This window comes from Dermacentor silvarum, chromosome 2 (genome assembly GCF_013339745.2).
Source record: "Dermacentor silvarum isolate Dsil-2018 chromosome 2, BIME_Dsil_1.4, whole genome shotgun sequence".
In the NCBI taxonomy this organism is placed as follows: domain Eukaryota; kingdom Metazoa; phylum Arthropoda; class Arachnida; order Ixodida; family Ixodidae; genus Dermacentor; species Dermacentor silvarum.
The window spans coordinates 207449727-207464906 of NC_051155.1; the positions used below are offsets into that span (position 1 = coordinate 207449727).

The following is a 15180-nucleotide window of genomic DNA, read 5'->3' on the forward strand; positions in this document are numbered from 1 at the left end:
AACGTTTCCCCAGAGGCCGCACATTGCCTAGATGTGTGTGTGCGTGTGTCTCCGAGAGCCGATTTACGCTGCGGCGTTGCGCCACTGGCGCTGACGCAACGTCCCATTTGGATGCTGCTCCCACGCTTTGTTCTTTGCATGCGTGAGGCCGAAGTGTTGCTCGAGCAAGTGCGCGTGTGCGTTTGTGGCAGAGAGGCACGGTGACGAATTCGCGGTGAGCAAAATCACGCGAACGTAAGTGCCTGGAACTGTTCAGTTGTTCGAAGTTGCTATAGGAACAAATTAAGATATGTGCGTTAGTGCGAAAGAAGCCCACAACACATGTGACACGCGCTCGCGCACGCAGAAACGCTTACGCGCCAATGGTGTACGCAACATTGCGTAACCATTCCTCTGGGTTCCTCCGGTGTTCTCCATTGCCCGACTTTTTGTTCCGGAGAGCGTAACTGCGTGAAAGCTACATGGAGAGCCCGTCTCAGCTGTTCACCGAGTGTACACACAAAGCTGTTTGGCCTGTAAGCATAGTTCGTGATTGGCACATGCCTGATTACTGACCAGTCTATAGCCAGCTAGACCATATCCGTGGCCCCGAACTATTCCATACTGCCAAGAGTTCTCTGAGTTTGTCGCCCGTTATTTAACTGTAGCCTTTTTTATATATCCATCAGGTTGCATGACACAGCAGTTCCTATTAAATTACCAGAGGGAGCTCTGGCGCTGCGATTGTTCAGATATAACGCGAGAGATTGGCAGTACAAGGAACGGTCCAAACTTCGTGCTTGTGGGGCTTCAAATGTTCGGGTTGCTTTTGTTATTGCGTTTTATCGGCCTTTATAGTGACCTATATGGGCAATACAACATAACTTTCTATACGAATCAAGGCAGTGAGACACTGCGCACATGCACAATCATGTCGAATTGTTGCATTTATAACGAAACATCTCGTTGAATATGATTAAGACGCCGCGTTCTCTTTTTTTATATTTTTCCAAAGCTCGGGGGTGCACTTTTTGAATCTTGATTTCCAAACATAAGTTCAGTTTATTATTATTATTATTATTATTATTATTATTATTATTATTATTATTATTATTATTATTATTATTATTATTATTATGACCTTGATATTTTTCACAACTCGCTGTCATTATCCTGTTCTGAGCTTTGCGTTGTTGTTTCTTAGTTTCACATATTTTTCGACTTCCCTTCTCCTTTTTCTCATGTATGCATTTTGCGCCTACGGTTACATGTATGTACACTTTTCTTTTCAAGGTTGTTATTTTTTTTACTCTTTGTTTATTTTTTACAGATGTTCCCCTGCTGTATTTCTTTTTCTATGTATATACGTGCGCCAGCACTGGTGTGCCACAGCCAATGGTGTGCCTCTCTTTCTCTTTTGCATGTGACAAGTGCAGTTCAAGAGCTCGTTACAGGTCCCGGAGCCCACCGCCCGGAGTTCACAGGGGTATGTGCCATTGCGCTTGGACCCTTGCTGCACAATCACCATGATCGGCCCACATTTCTGCGCACATCGGACGGATAGATTTTGGTTTCGCCTAGCTATATATGGCAGCCTCGCTGTTCAAAAGAGCTTTGTAAATTTGACCTGTGAATGCCATCAACGTAAGGAAGCAATAGATGAATTGTACTGATGCATGATAAAGCGCACTCATGCATGATAAACCACTGCCAAGAGCCTGAGGTCACAACGTTCTCTACTAACAGAATATACGGTGTCATCGGCACATGCGCCACTATCGAGTATTAATGTGGTGCTGACATGCATTGCAAACAACCGATAATTGCCAAAGGTTGTGGTCTTCAGCGCCGCCGAAAACGCTGAAGACAACAACCTTTGGCAATTATCGGTTGCAATAATGCAATAATGGAGTGTCAGTGGTAACTCACCTCTAGATTACGTGAATTGCTGAAGGCGGCTAAGGAAATCGAATTTTGAAGAACATTATTATTTCAGTGGCTGCTGACCGTGATTAATAGAAATATTAATTAATAAAAGTAATATTAAGGACCCACCCGACTGCACTTCTAGCATTCGTCTCCTTGCAGACGATTGTGACGTCTGTGACGCCATTGACAGTCCTACAGTCCTACAACCAAGTCCTAGAGCCTGACCTATAGCGAATATTGACCAGTGGTGCCAGACACTCTGGTTGACGATGTATAAGCATCAGCAAAACATCGCGTATTTTGTTTTCACGGGCACCCGTACTACGAACCTCACTTGTGTATTCAGTAAAGGACGGTATGATTTCTTAGGTCACATCCCTTAAATACCTGAGCGTTAACATCTCTCAATCTCAAGTAACAAGCTATATTAAATATTAAAGGTAACCTAATTTGACGCGTTCTCCTGTGTACTGTTGCTCTGTTATCCTATATAGCTTTCATTAGGTGAAGATTACAATATGCTATCGAGTTGTATGGCACCTGCATCTATATAACCTAACTCAAGTGTTTGAACATGTCCAGAATCCGAGGTGTTCGACATTTTCTTTCTCTCTGGACACTTGCGCGATCGAGCATAACGTTCTTAAAGGAGAAAGCCCTCCTGTCCAACCTACAACTACAAAGTAAAGTGTCCAGACATTGATTTTTTAAATATAAATTTTATTATTCATTACATCTTACCAGCTAGCTCCATCAATCCGGCCCATTCCGGCTCATTAGACCTTCAGTCGTATCAGCCACTAGAGACCAGTGTATCCATTGTCGATCTCGTGCTCGAACGTCGCCCACCTAGTAGCTACACCCATTTTCTGCATGGGCAGCCATGAACTTGAACGATCTTCTTTCGGACAGCGTTGTTGAACCTAACCGCACGCACATCAAGGCCGCCATCATGTCTAAACTTTGTTAACATCATTACACCCGCCCATCATCTAGAACCCTCTCCTTGCCGAGTATACGAGGTATAATAAAATAAAGAAATAAATAAATAAATTATAAGTTACTACTCCCAGTAGCTTTGTTTTACCCCAACTTCACTCACTTACATATGTTTCAGAAAGGGTCACGCGAGCTTCAAGTCGATACAATGCTTGCTATGGTAATAATAATTATTGTTATCAATCAATCAATTAATGAATTAATCAATCGATCGAATGCTTATTATAGTGCCCAAGAACAGCTATACAGCCTTGTACTTGTGCACATGATACTGTATACAGAAAATAGAAATGTGGCAGACAAAATAATTTGATGTAGAGAAACAAATATATAGAGAAAAGAAGACGATGAGGCGGATGTAAAAGGGAATTAATCATACAACATCATTATCTATGCATGTACGGAACACAGGCAATGAGCCATGAATTATATCAATAATACAGGTAGAATTCTTATTACATGTTTTTGAAGTCGAGCCATAGCACAGTAACTACTGCAACACGAACGACCACGCAGAAAACGAATAATAATCAATAAGTACCGCAATCAATTTTATTAACGTGCCCACGAACAACCTAGTGGTCTTGTTCATAAAATAATAATAATAATGTTATTTTTATTATTATTCAGAGCAATAATTATGCGATTGTGAGCGAAATAATAATAATGAGTAATATGTAACAAGCCCGCCAAACATGGCTTAACAGTTGTGATAGTCCCTCTGTCTGGATAATTCGAATTGTTGCATTCTATGAAGTCGCTGGTTTACACACTATGTCCGCATTACTCTGCGCAGGAATTATTCGTTAGCATTGGCGTCGGTCGCTGATGGCAAAGAAGGCGCCAATCAGCCTAAAACAGTTCGAACGAAGCCTTGTAAACACGAAGGTCGTTTTCTGTTTTAAACAGGGTCAGTTGTCATCGCTGGCACACTTGTTCATTTGCTAAACCAGCCACAACGCCCGACAAAACATCGCTCAAAGCAAGGGACTCCATTAGTAAAAATACATCAGCGACTTTAACGGAGCAGGACGGGTCTTTCCCAGTCTACACAAACTTTTGGCACTACGCGCGCGCCAACTTTTGTTGGCGCGTGCTGCGTCCAATGATCCGTTTGGTCGCCGTGCCTACCGTGGCAGTGCCCCTCCATCGGAGCGGCGCGCCGGTTCCCCCCCTTGGCGAGCTCCAGTCGGGCGGACCCGAGCCACTTCCGGCGAGGTGACGCAGTTCCGGTTCTCGTTCTTCGCTTCGCGTTCCCGCGTCGTTCGCCCCGTCTGTCTGCTTGGGGCAGGCCGACGCGGTCGTTTGCAGACGGCCTTCGGACGGCGAAGGTCCCAGTCGTGTCGTTGTGCGTCGCTTGCGAAGCCGCCCGCCACCTCCGAAAGTCGGTGTGGCAGTTAGCTACACGCACGCCAACTTTATACTCACACGGTCTTCCTGACTCTCCCAAGCGCTGCTTTCCTTACGACAACATTTTACGCTGGTGCGCGTGGAATACGTCGCGTGGCGGTTCTTTTAAGTTGTGTGTGTCGTGCTGTTTGTTACCTTGACCAAGTGTTGTAAGCGCGAGTTTGCCTGCCGACGTTCCCTCCCGTGTCGCGTAGCGTGAGCGAACGGTCTCGGCTCGCCTTGCATTTCATCCATCCCTCCCCCTTTGGATTTCGCTGCCGCGCCGCTGAACTTTCCTGCAAAGAGTGTGTGTCCGAGCCGATCTTCGGTTGTGCAAGTTGGCCCGTAAATATCTCTTCACCTGATAGTCAAGGACCACTGGAGTCAACGAGCTTCTACTGGGAAAGAAGAGGAACGCGGCATCGCAAGGTGCGTAATGGTCATTCAGAACTGGCACGTGCTATGCCATAGCCAACCTCACTCGCTTCTTGAAGCACTTTTACGTTCACTGACGTCACCGATTAACTTTCGTGGTTGATAGATATTGCGGTGTTGCACAGAAACCGTAGTGTATTTTTTTTTTTTTTTTTAATCCAAGTTCGAGCAAACGTTCCTGCCGACGGCAAGTTTATTGTGGACTTCGTTACGGCCATAAGACACACGAATATTTCGCCTGGCAGTCATTATTGGCCAGGCTAAGCACTCATCTCCGGTACGAAGGCTGTTTCATTCCGAAAAGTGCAACATTAATAATCCTACCGGCACACAGCTAGAGGGTGTTGTACGCGCTCCTTTCTTGTTTCGTTCTTCTTCCCCCATTCTTCCTTCTCAGGAAGACTTGATACACGCTATCCTTTGGCCACGAATCGTCGTTCCAACCAGTCCGCCGACGATATCGGCGCTCGCCTGGATGCTCGCCGTTCGATGCAATCCAATAGGCCGACGTCCTCTTGTGCAGTCGGGCGGCTGTAGTGCCTACTCCCTTTTCTTTCTTTCTTGCCTTTCTTCGCTTTGCCTTAGCACGTGCCGGCCGTGTTTTGGTTCAGCCCGGCGGCTTTTCTCCTCGCCCATTGACGTCTCGTTGCGTAATAAAACTGGAAAGGGTGGTTCGGCTATATTAGCCGTCCCCGAAGTTCCGACGTTTGCCCTCTTAGAACGGGTTTCCCGGTGGTTTCCTTTCTCTCTCTCTCTCTCTCTCTCTCTCCGTCTGTAGCCTTTAATCAAGGGCATCATGCTGGTCTGGAACTAGTTTCGTCCCTTGTTTCTTTTTCCTCTCTCTCGCGCTTTGGTAGATTCATTCATTTACGCGCTGTCTGCGAACAGCTGTCATACGCCGCGTCACGCGTCCGCGCTCTAGTATAGTGAAAGAATTGAGCTAGTGACATATTTCTGCGTATTTTCTATATCACCGTACGTTTGCCGAGTGCCGTTTCGCTGGGTTTCCAAACGAATTGTTCATTTTTATAGGTCAAACGCTTCACGCATGAATTCAGAATTAGTAAACATCTACCACTACAAACTTTCTAAAAAAATTTTTTTTCTAATGCGAATGGAAAATATAGCTTGATTATCAGTGGGTAAATTACTCCGTTTCTTATTCTTATGCTGCATTCGCGTATCAGATAATGCTTCTGCAAGTATTAAGTAAATGTTAACGCAGGTTAGCGTGTCAGACACGTGTTTAATTAGTTTTCGCAAGTGTTAACTAGTACCGTTGACTCGGCCAGCTTTAGCGGTGTCAGAGAGGGAGAGAAAGCACGAACTTCTAAACGTGATAAAGTTGTACCTAACGGCGTAGATCGCTGAAGACGCTATCGTTTACAGCATACGTACGATAAGCGTGATGAAGTTTTATAACAGCATGCCATTACTATGAGCGTAAGTCGCTATAGAGGCTTTCATTTATAGCGGGCCTTTGCTGATGAATGCGTCACAAACTCCGTGAATAAGGTTGTGTGTGTGTGTGTGTGTGTGTGTGTGTGTGGATGAAAGGCGCGTAATTAGAGCGAATGCATATATCTTGCACCAGACAGTCAGGTCGCATCGAACGAAGTCATCTGCATGCCGCCCTAAATTAAGCTGCTCGTTAAATGACCTGACCTACATAGCGCTCGTTCATCAAGGCTTCCCCCATCTTTACGCGAACTACCCTGCGGCTTTAGAGGATGTCATTTGATCCGCGCGACTTGCGTTTATGTTTAGCTGCTACTAGATCGTGTACATTGGTCATGATAGAATAGTTGTTAGTGGCTGCAGTGCAGCAGTAACAATCGTGATGACAGCTTTTACAAAGATTTCAGAGTTTTCTACGCCTATGTGATCATACGTTTATATGCTAACAGCCCCACGCAGTTTATTCATAGCGCTCGCTTAAAAAATAATAATAATAATAATTTGTGCGTTGTGGCTCAGCGAACAAGCGTGGTTACGAAGCACGCATGGGTTGGTCTTGTGCTTAAATGCCGCAGTTCAGTGATTGATTTAATGAAAAGGCGTTGCCGTCCATAAAAATGGATTATCGCGTCGTGTCGGTCGAAAGTGCAGTTCGTCGCGAAAGCTACGCTTCATTCTGAATTAGGCGCACGGTACTGACAAATGGCGAACCAAGGCAGCGCAGGTCCCTGAAGGGTTTTACTCCTCGTCAACCTCTATACAAGCGACCCGTGATTGTTGTTTTTTGGGATGTGACGATATATGTTTACAAAGAAAAAAAAAATTAAAGCTTGCTTTTGGATTGAAATTACGTCTGTTGAGGGAACTTCTGAATTTGTGTGTGTGTGTGTGTGTGTGTGTGTGTGTGTGTGTGTGTGTGTGTGTGTGTGTGTGTGTGTGCGTGTGGTTGTGAAAGAAAAAATACATCCCTTTTTTTTGATATCTGAAACAGTTAAAAAGTAGATTAAAATGTTCGTGCAAGTGCTCTGTTGTAGCTAACCGCTATAGCCCCCTCAGAACAAGCTGCTTTTTTTATAAAGACCATTAAAAAAACAAAAAAAACAAAAACAAAAAACAGGAAGAATGATTTGTAAGAATAAATGCTCGAACTTGTCTAACAACAGTTCTGAAATACGTTTCTCGCCTTCTCCATAGCACCATGTACGGCTATATATTTCTGAACATTCGCGTCCGTTGCGTAAACATAACATTGTATAAACATCACGCATTTCGCCTCCGAAATAACCACGTAGTCGGGACGAGCGAAGCATGTCACAACCAACCAGGAACCGGTAGACCGCTTTCACTTACTATTATTTGTTAAATCTTTCTCCGCAGACTCGCTTCGGCAAAGCGCTTTACCAAAAAAAAAAAAAAAAAAAAAAAGAAAAAAAAAAGAAAAACACACACACGCTAAGGTCGTCCGTCACGCGTGCGCGAACCCCGCGCTAGCTCCTCTCCTGCCGAGCAGCGTTGGCGCGCCCCTCTCACCCTCTCGTTTCGGAGCGGGAAGTTTCGCGAACACCTGTAGCTCCCGGCGACGCCGCTGCGTGCGGCAGCTAGCGCGGAGCGTTGCGGTGGTGCGCGGGCGGCTGCTGCTGCTGCCCTGCGCTTATCGCGCTTTCTTATCTCGGCCTTGCGTTGACTGCGAGAACACTCGAGCTGAGGAGCGGGGCAGGCTATCGTTTCCCTTTTGGTTCTTGCGCCTCGCTGACTGCGACTGAGCCGCCGAGTGGTGATGCGTCCGTTGAGGCCGAGCTCTCCCCCCTTCTCCTCTCTGTTTAGTGCGGCAAATTTCGGCGGAGGGGAAGTCCCTTTGATCGACGGGGCTCTTCGCTAATGGTCGTCTGCGGGCGCGACCGCGTGCGTCTTTAGCGCCTAGCGGAGGAGCTTTGTTAAGCAGAGAAGAACGGTGGCGATGAAAGGAGAGGGGTCCTAATGAGAGTTGCGGGTGGCGGTTGTGCTTCGAGGCGCTAAGGCAGAGATTTACGGCGAGGCAAGCTGCGAAAATATTTCGTGTGGCTCAAGATGAAAAGGTCGGGGACGCGGGAGTCTCGTTTACCTGTTTCTTCGTGCACGCGTGGCGAAATTTGTAATGCATAGAGTGGAGCTTCTAGAAGAAACGAGAAAAATTGGGCAAGTGGCAGCGGTGTTACCGCTAAGTGTCCCGATTTGTATATGTGATTTAATTTTTTACATTGTCGCGAACTAGGTATATTGTTTGTTTCCGGGATAACGATTACACCACTTGTCGATGGCTTTCGAAGAAACGTTAAACTGAATTTAGCCTCGAAATTGGAATTATTGAAGACGGCCTCATAACCGGCCACAAGCTACAAATATCTCACTGCCTGCTTACCATTTTATGATGATCGCTTCCGTAAGTTATTTCAAGTAGGCATTTCGTCAAAAAATATATATATTTCGCATGAACACTATACTCGCTCACTCAATCCACACTTAATCAAAAATATTTTTTAAAATTTCTATCCTGAGCGAAACAACTATACTGCACCTTTCTTACAACACTTGAAACGATTCGGGAGGCAAGAATTCGGGTGTTTCTGTGCTGCTACCTTGCGTAATCCGCGCAAATCCGTCCATATACGGGTTATTTTCCTTCTTCCGTACATCACAGTAAGCGCTAAAAGAGCGTCCACCTTTTATTGCGTCTCGATTGCCGCAGCTTTTTCTTTTGTTTGCCATTTATTTTGGTAAGGCGCACAGAGCATTGTCCTTCTTGCCCTTGTTGTCGATAGCAAACGCGTGCCGAGCTCGCACACCGTAACACTGTTTGATCAGCGCTAAATACGGATAGATTTGTTGAGCCAAGGCTTTCCGAACGGGACAAATGATGGTCCTCCCTCCTGCTGTATACCCGCTTCACCCTGTTGCCCTTCTGCGCCGCGAAATGCGGCGCAGACCGAGGGGGAGGGGGGGGGGGGGGGTTATCCGCCGCTTTTCTCTGCTGCAATGCATCAAGCTCTCTTACCTGTTTTATTTTCACATCTTTCTTTCATGGAGCCCGCTATGATCCTTGGGTACGGAAGACCGCGCTAGCGTTTCGTTTGTTTTCTGACGCACTCGTTTTGTTATAACGTTTCGCCTTGTTTGTATCAGTGAGGAGCTGCTGGGGCAAAAATGAGAGAGAGAGAGAGAGAGAGATAGAGAAAAGGATAAATAAAGTTCAAGCCCCATCGGCCTTGCGTGCCATATACACATAGAGTCCCGTCAGAAGTTTACGTAGCAAAGCACATACACGACGTTTTATTTTATTGTGGTGTGCCTTTCGTGCGTGTACACATGCTGTACGCCCGTTTACATATTCGAACTTTCGGATTACAGCGCGAGCTCTTATCCTCCCCCTCTTCCTTTTAATCGCAACGTGCTTTTGTGTGTGCTGTAGGTTTTGGAATTCTACGCGGTTCCCGTGTTGCAAAGATTGCGAAGGCTGCCGGAATTTTTTTTTTTTTTTCATTCCATCCATACTATTTATTCGCTGCATGCTTGCTGCTGTGAATATCTTTAAACATCGTTTCTCCATCTAAACTTTTCTTTTTTTATGTCCTCGCTTAGCTTGGAGATGATAGTCTATACGAGCGATGATGTTACTCTTATGGAAAGCTTCGTGTTTTCTTCGCGATACGCAACGCTCGGATTTGCCTGGCGGCAGTTTATGCCTGCTTTTGGAAAAACGCACGAACGCAGTGAAATCGACGTATACTTAAGAAGCGTTGCGCGTTGCCCCGCGTTGACTATACTAAATCCGCGCTGCTTATCACATCTCAGCCTCGCAGATTTAACCATTCGAAATAAGTTTTCGATTGCGGAGCGCGCTAACCAGACTGGGGACTTTTTTCGCAAAGGAGCGGCGATCCCACTGGGTTTGAGAACTTGCGAGAGAAGAATGTAAAAACTGTTCGGCGCGATAGTCAGAGGCGTTATTCGTCTTCTTGCTCCATTCAGAAATGGAAGTGAAGGCGATTTATTCCGGCTGGTTTGTCGCAGCCTCATCATATATTGTTCTGAATTCAAGTTTCCCGTCTGAGCAACAAAACACAAGGAAGAATGATCTGAGACTAATAGTTAAGTAGACGGCTGTTATTGAAAATAATAAAATTACAAACATAGTAGGATAAAGAAAGTGCACAGATAAAATTGACAAACGAACGGAAGGTATAGAAGACGAAGCAGAGACGGCTTGGTCTTCTCGTAACGTCAATCCTATCTGGGCAGCCATCTAGCAACACGAACTTCCATATTCCTCTATTAATTTTTTCCCATATTTTTCTTTTCCCCAGAACTGAACAGTTTATCCTGTAATTTCAGGATATTGGATGAAAACTTTTCGCGTTAGCTGGCTTTCCATGTATCTCGCTTTACTTTTGTGTATACATGTTTCGTTTTATTGCATCAGCTACGTGCCTTATCACTATCGCGGACAGATGTATAGCCATCAGTTCGCGAGGCCGCACCACCTTATCTTTATTTTCATCGGTGTATATTTGTCTTCAACGTCGGTCGCTATACGCAGCATCTGCGGAGGAGGCCGATAACCGAATGGAGAGGGAGAGAGAGAGAGAGATAAAAAGAAAGCAAGAAGCCTTCTCCAGAAGAAACATGCAGCGCTTTCGAAGTCGCCGGATCCTGCATACGAAAAGCCAGCGGGAGCCGCGCTCGCTCGATACGCGTTTATGATTGTTTACTCGATCAGTTTCTCTCGAATCGCTGCGTATCGGCCGAAGAGCTTCGCTGCAGGAACGGCACGCTGCCGGAGTGCTGTAGAGTGTACGGAAGCAGCAACGTATATGTATGTATTGCATGCACACGCACACACGTATGAGATACACGGGCAGCACGTAGTTCGCATCTGGCTAAAACCGTGCACTATGGTGCAATCCAGCGCTTCGCATAAGCATGCAAATCATTAGCCGAGTGCTGGGGATCCCATTATTATAACCCTTCTTGTGCACTGACGCGGTGTTGGAATCTTCCGGTTGTGGTGGACGTATCTTAGCGTTTTTTTTTTTTTTTTTTTTTTTTTAGAATAAAGCAAACTCTTTAAAGAGAGAACGAAACTGCCCTTGACCTACGGTCTTCCAAGCAGGATCTTTTTATCTTCGTTTGAAAGACACACCCGGCGCCGTGTGCGTCTTTCTATCTTGTGCACTGCCCGTCTTTTGCGATGTGCTCGTGCTAAGGTGTCTTGTTATTGGCTGGCTGATTTCGGCAAGACTACATCATCGCTACTACGGTTTAGCTACTGTAGCGTATATGAGCAGCCTTGCCAGTTTTCTACCCGGTTACTTTCCCCACAGTGAAATACCAAGTGAGCGCAAAGGAAGCTTAGCACGGGGGGCCAGTCAGGTGTTACGCATATACTTAGACGATAGCGAGGACAAGGACCAATCACAACGCAGTTCTTACGAGTGAAAACCATTGTCAGTGCCGTCCTTGTCAGCAGAAAACCATTGTCAGCAAAGCTGCACGGTACTTAATGGAGCAAGACTACGGACGCACAGCGGCAGAAGAGTAGCGAACCGGGCAGCATCTCGAAGCGACTGGTTTTTGCCCCTCGCCAACCGCGTGTGCCTTGAATATTGAATAGGCAACCGCGTGTGTTGCGATGAGACCGCGCGGTCTCGCTTCGTCTTCGGCCATTTTCTTTGTTTCTTGCTTATATTTTCCTACGCGTGCGTGCTTACGTGTGTGTGCGTGGCTGTTTCCAGCGCACGCATGCCTTTCCCTTCCACGGTTTATTTGTCCTCCTCGCGTATCCGCCGCGCTTTGCATTCCAAGCTCATTTGTGCCGTTGGCGCGGAGAGTGGCTGGCTTCTCGCCCATTCGCCAGCGCTCGTCGTCGTCGTCGCCGTAATAGAATACGCCTGCGTGAAGAATGTGTACTATCGTGAGCAATATGAGCTCGAACACGCGAGCGCGTGGAAAATAGCCTCGAACCCTACATTGGCCGATTTGCAGCGGCCGCTTTTGGAAACAAATTGGAAAGGGCGCCGCGCTTCCGTTGGCTGTTCACACTCCCGCCTCGATATCACTGCTGCAAAACGGTAGCTTGTAGCATGTCACTGGCCGCTAGCGGTGATATCAATGCACATCAACGCGCACAGCTACATCAAATGACCCATCAGGCTATGCAGCTGCTGAGATATCGGCTGTGACCAGTAGCGCACCCAGGATCTCTGCCAGGGGGGGGTTGACAGTTTGCCAATACCATCTAAACAGCGCTAATTTCAATTTCTTCGCGGGAAATTGTCAACAAATTCGCTTTTTGCGAGTGTGCAGACGATTGCGCGTCTTACATCTTAGTTGCAGTACTCAAATGCGTAAGGAAAGAAAAGGGGTTAACAAAAGAGGGGGGGTTAAGTCGGCCTCAGGGGGGGGTTACAACCCCCGAATCCCCCCCCGTCGGTGCGCCACTGGCTGTGACGTAGACTGCCATAATGCACAGGTCATGCTTGTATTAAATCTAGGCGGTGTTGGCTGAGCGTTCGGATACGCCACTTTTATCATTTTTTTTTTTTTTTTTTTTTTGTACGCTAGCGAAGCGGGAGTGCCAACAGTTAGCGGAAGAGCGCCCCTCCTTTCCCCTCCGGTTTCGGCAGCGCCATCCACGTATGACGCTATCTAGGTTTTGAGGCTATTTTCCACGCGCTCCCGTGTTCGAGCTCATATTGCTCACAATAGTACATGCGCACGCGGCCGGAATTAGGGTGCCTTGATGCCCGCGCGGGGCGCGCGCATCGAGGCACTCTAGCCGGAATGCGAGCCGAGCGCCGCGGTGCGGGACTTCTCGCACTCTCGCGGGCGGACTCTCGTTTTTCACGGTCGCGCGCCAGGACGCGAGCGTCTGAGGACAAGGAAAAGAGGAAGAGTGGTTTTGACAGCTGAGGATGCGAAGCGCGCCGGGTTTAAGGCTCTGCGGTTTTGTGAGCTCGTGCTCCGAAGTTTCTTTAGAATTTCTCCATTTGCTCTCGTTCGGTGGAGTCTTGAGCAGCTGTCAGGGGCAGGCACCGCCCTGTTTTCATAGGCGAATCGTCGCGCCTATGCATGCGCTAATATCGACACCATAAAATAAATGCTCTCGTACCGACCGACGCTGCCGTTTGTGTGTGTGTGCGCGCGCACGTGTCTGTGTGTGTGTTTACTCATTAGCAGCGTCGTAGGCATGTGTCATTTTCGTTCTTTTATTTAGCAGCAGTTCCGAAGATAACGTCGTATTTTGTTTATTTTTCGCCTGTTTCTCTAGAGCAAATCGAAGTGCAGGTTATTCCAAGGTGTACGTGAAACCTCGACGAGCTATTTGCTTTTTAAAATTTTTAATCTTTCAGCCCGCGGCTTTCTCGTCGCGCACTCACTCGGAGAGAAGGATGCGGACTTCGCTACGCTTTCACGGGGTATAATCTCGCTGCTGACGCGCTGGAACGTCGAAGTGCGGACACTTTTCATTTCTTTATATATATATATATATATATATATATATATATACACGGAGCACACATGCCTTTCAGTACAAAAAAATTGGTGACTTTTTTTTTCACCCTCTCTGTCCGAACAAGCTCGGCTTTTTCAATCACGGTCGATTTCACGTCAGTCCCCCCCTGCGCTTCGAGACACACCCTCTCGGGATCCAATTTGATGTTGCCCCAAGAAGCCTGATTCAACCAGCCATGATGAAACCACGTATAGAAGGATTCTCAGCGCCAAGCCAAGCCCACACTTAAGCCACTTTAGAGCGATTCCGAACCCTCGGCAGCGTCAGCAGCGGTACACATATCGGGCCGCAGAAAAGGAGGCGCGCACGCTGGCTTCTATTACCACGTCTCTCTCACTCTCTCAGCGGGGCTCATTCGATCTCGCTTTTCCGCGGACTCTATTTTCTCAAAGAAGTGGAAAGGATGCATGCGAAGTTAAAGAAGAAAAAGGAACTCAGAAAGAGAGATTGGATGCTCGTATATGGACAGCGAGAGATGCAGAGCTGGAGGGCCCGGAATTGAAAAAAAAAAAAAAAACGTTGCCGTCGCCCCGTGAAACAAGTGAAATGGGCGCGGGAGAGAAAATCGCGGGCAATGAGACACGTTCCTTCCGCACGCACGCACACCGGCGCGCAGAACGCGAGAAAGCATCCAGCTATATAAGCATGTCGGTTATGTGCGGCGTTATAAGGCGCGAACGGGAAGAAGAAATTGGTGTGGAATCAAAAAAAGACAGAGAAAGGAAGAAGCGAGAGGTCGAGAGAGGGAGATATACTCAAGTGGAGCTACACGGTCTTTCCACACACATACACCGCGCAGTTGAGCACGGCACCCTAGGGATATACCCGGCGCGGGGGCCGGCCCTTAATGCAGAATCAGCCGTTTCACTTCTCGCTATAAGCGGCTCCATGGCTGGCGGTCGCTTTCTTTTCGCCGCGGTGAAGTTGAAAATCTTCCATTCGATTTTTCCCCCTTATTTTTTGTATGTGTATACTATTTCTCGGGTGTATACGTGTCTTCTGCAACTTTCTGTATGAACTGTGTGTGGCGCGCCTGAGCGCGAGCTTGGATTTCAATGTTTTAAGTCATCATTGTTTCTTTCGGGGCTTGATTTCACTGTTAGGACAATCGAGTACTCTGACACGTATACGTATATAGGTAGGTGCAGTGAAAACGAGATCGCGGTGCTATATCCCTTCCCGCATGAAAGAACCTGCGGGAAATGAAACGGGAAGAGGCTTTCGAAAAGAGACGGGAGGCCGCGGTGGGCGGGAGTGAAATGAAATCGAGGGGCGTAATAGTCTTTTCTATAGGGTACTCGAAAATGCGTGATACTGTGACCTCCATTACGCAGGTGCCTTGTTCGCCCTGTCCTATTCTTTTCTATAATATTTGTTGCTTTATAGGGTGAAGGAGCCGCGTTACACCGCGAGCGAGTTGCGGTGCCGCATGAAGGAAGGTG

General features: G+C 47.1%; 1 protein-coding gene across 2 annotated transcripts in view; it reads left to right on the forward strand.

The window, feature by feature from the left end:
• The first annotated feature begins 4163 nt into the window (after positions 1 to 4163).
• The window catches only part of LOC119442492 (chondroadherin), a 213894-nt gene continuing 202877 nt past the window's right edge, over positions 4164 to 15180 (forward strand). For both annotated transcript variants that reach the window (XM_049662204.1, XM_049662205.1), the window contains exon 1: positions 4164 to 4725. The gene's annotated coding sequence lies outside the window, so the exon portion shown is untranslated. The remainder of the gene's footprint in view (positions 4726 to 15180) is intronic.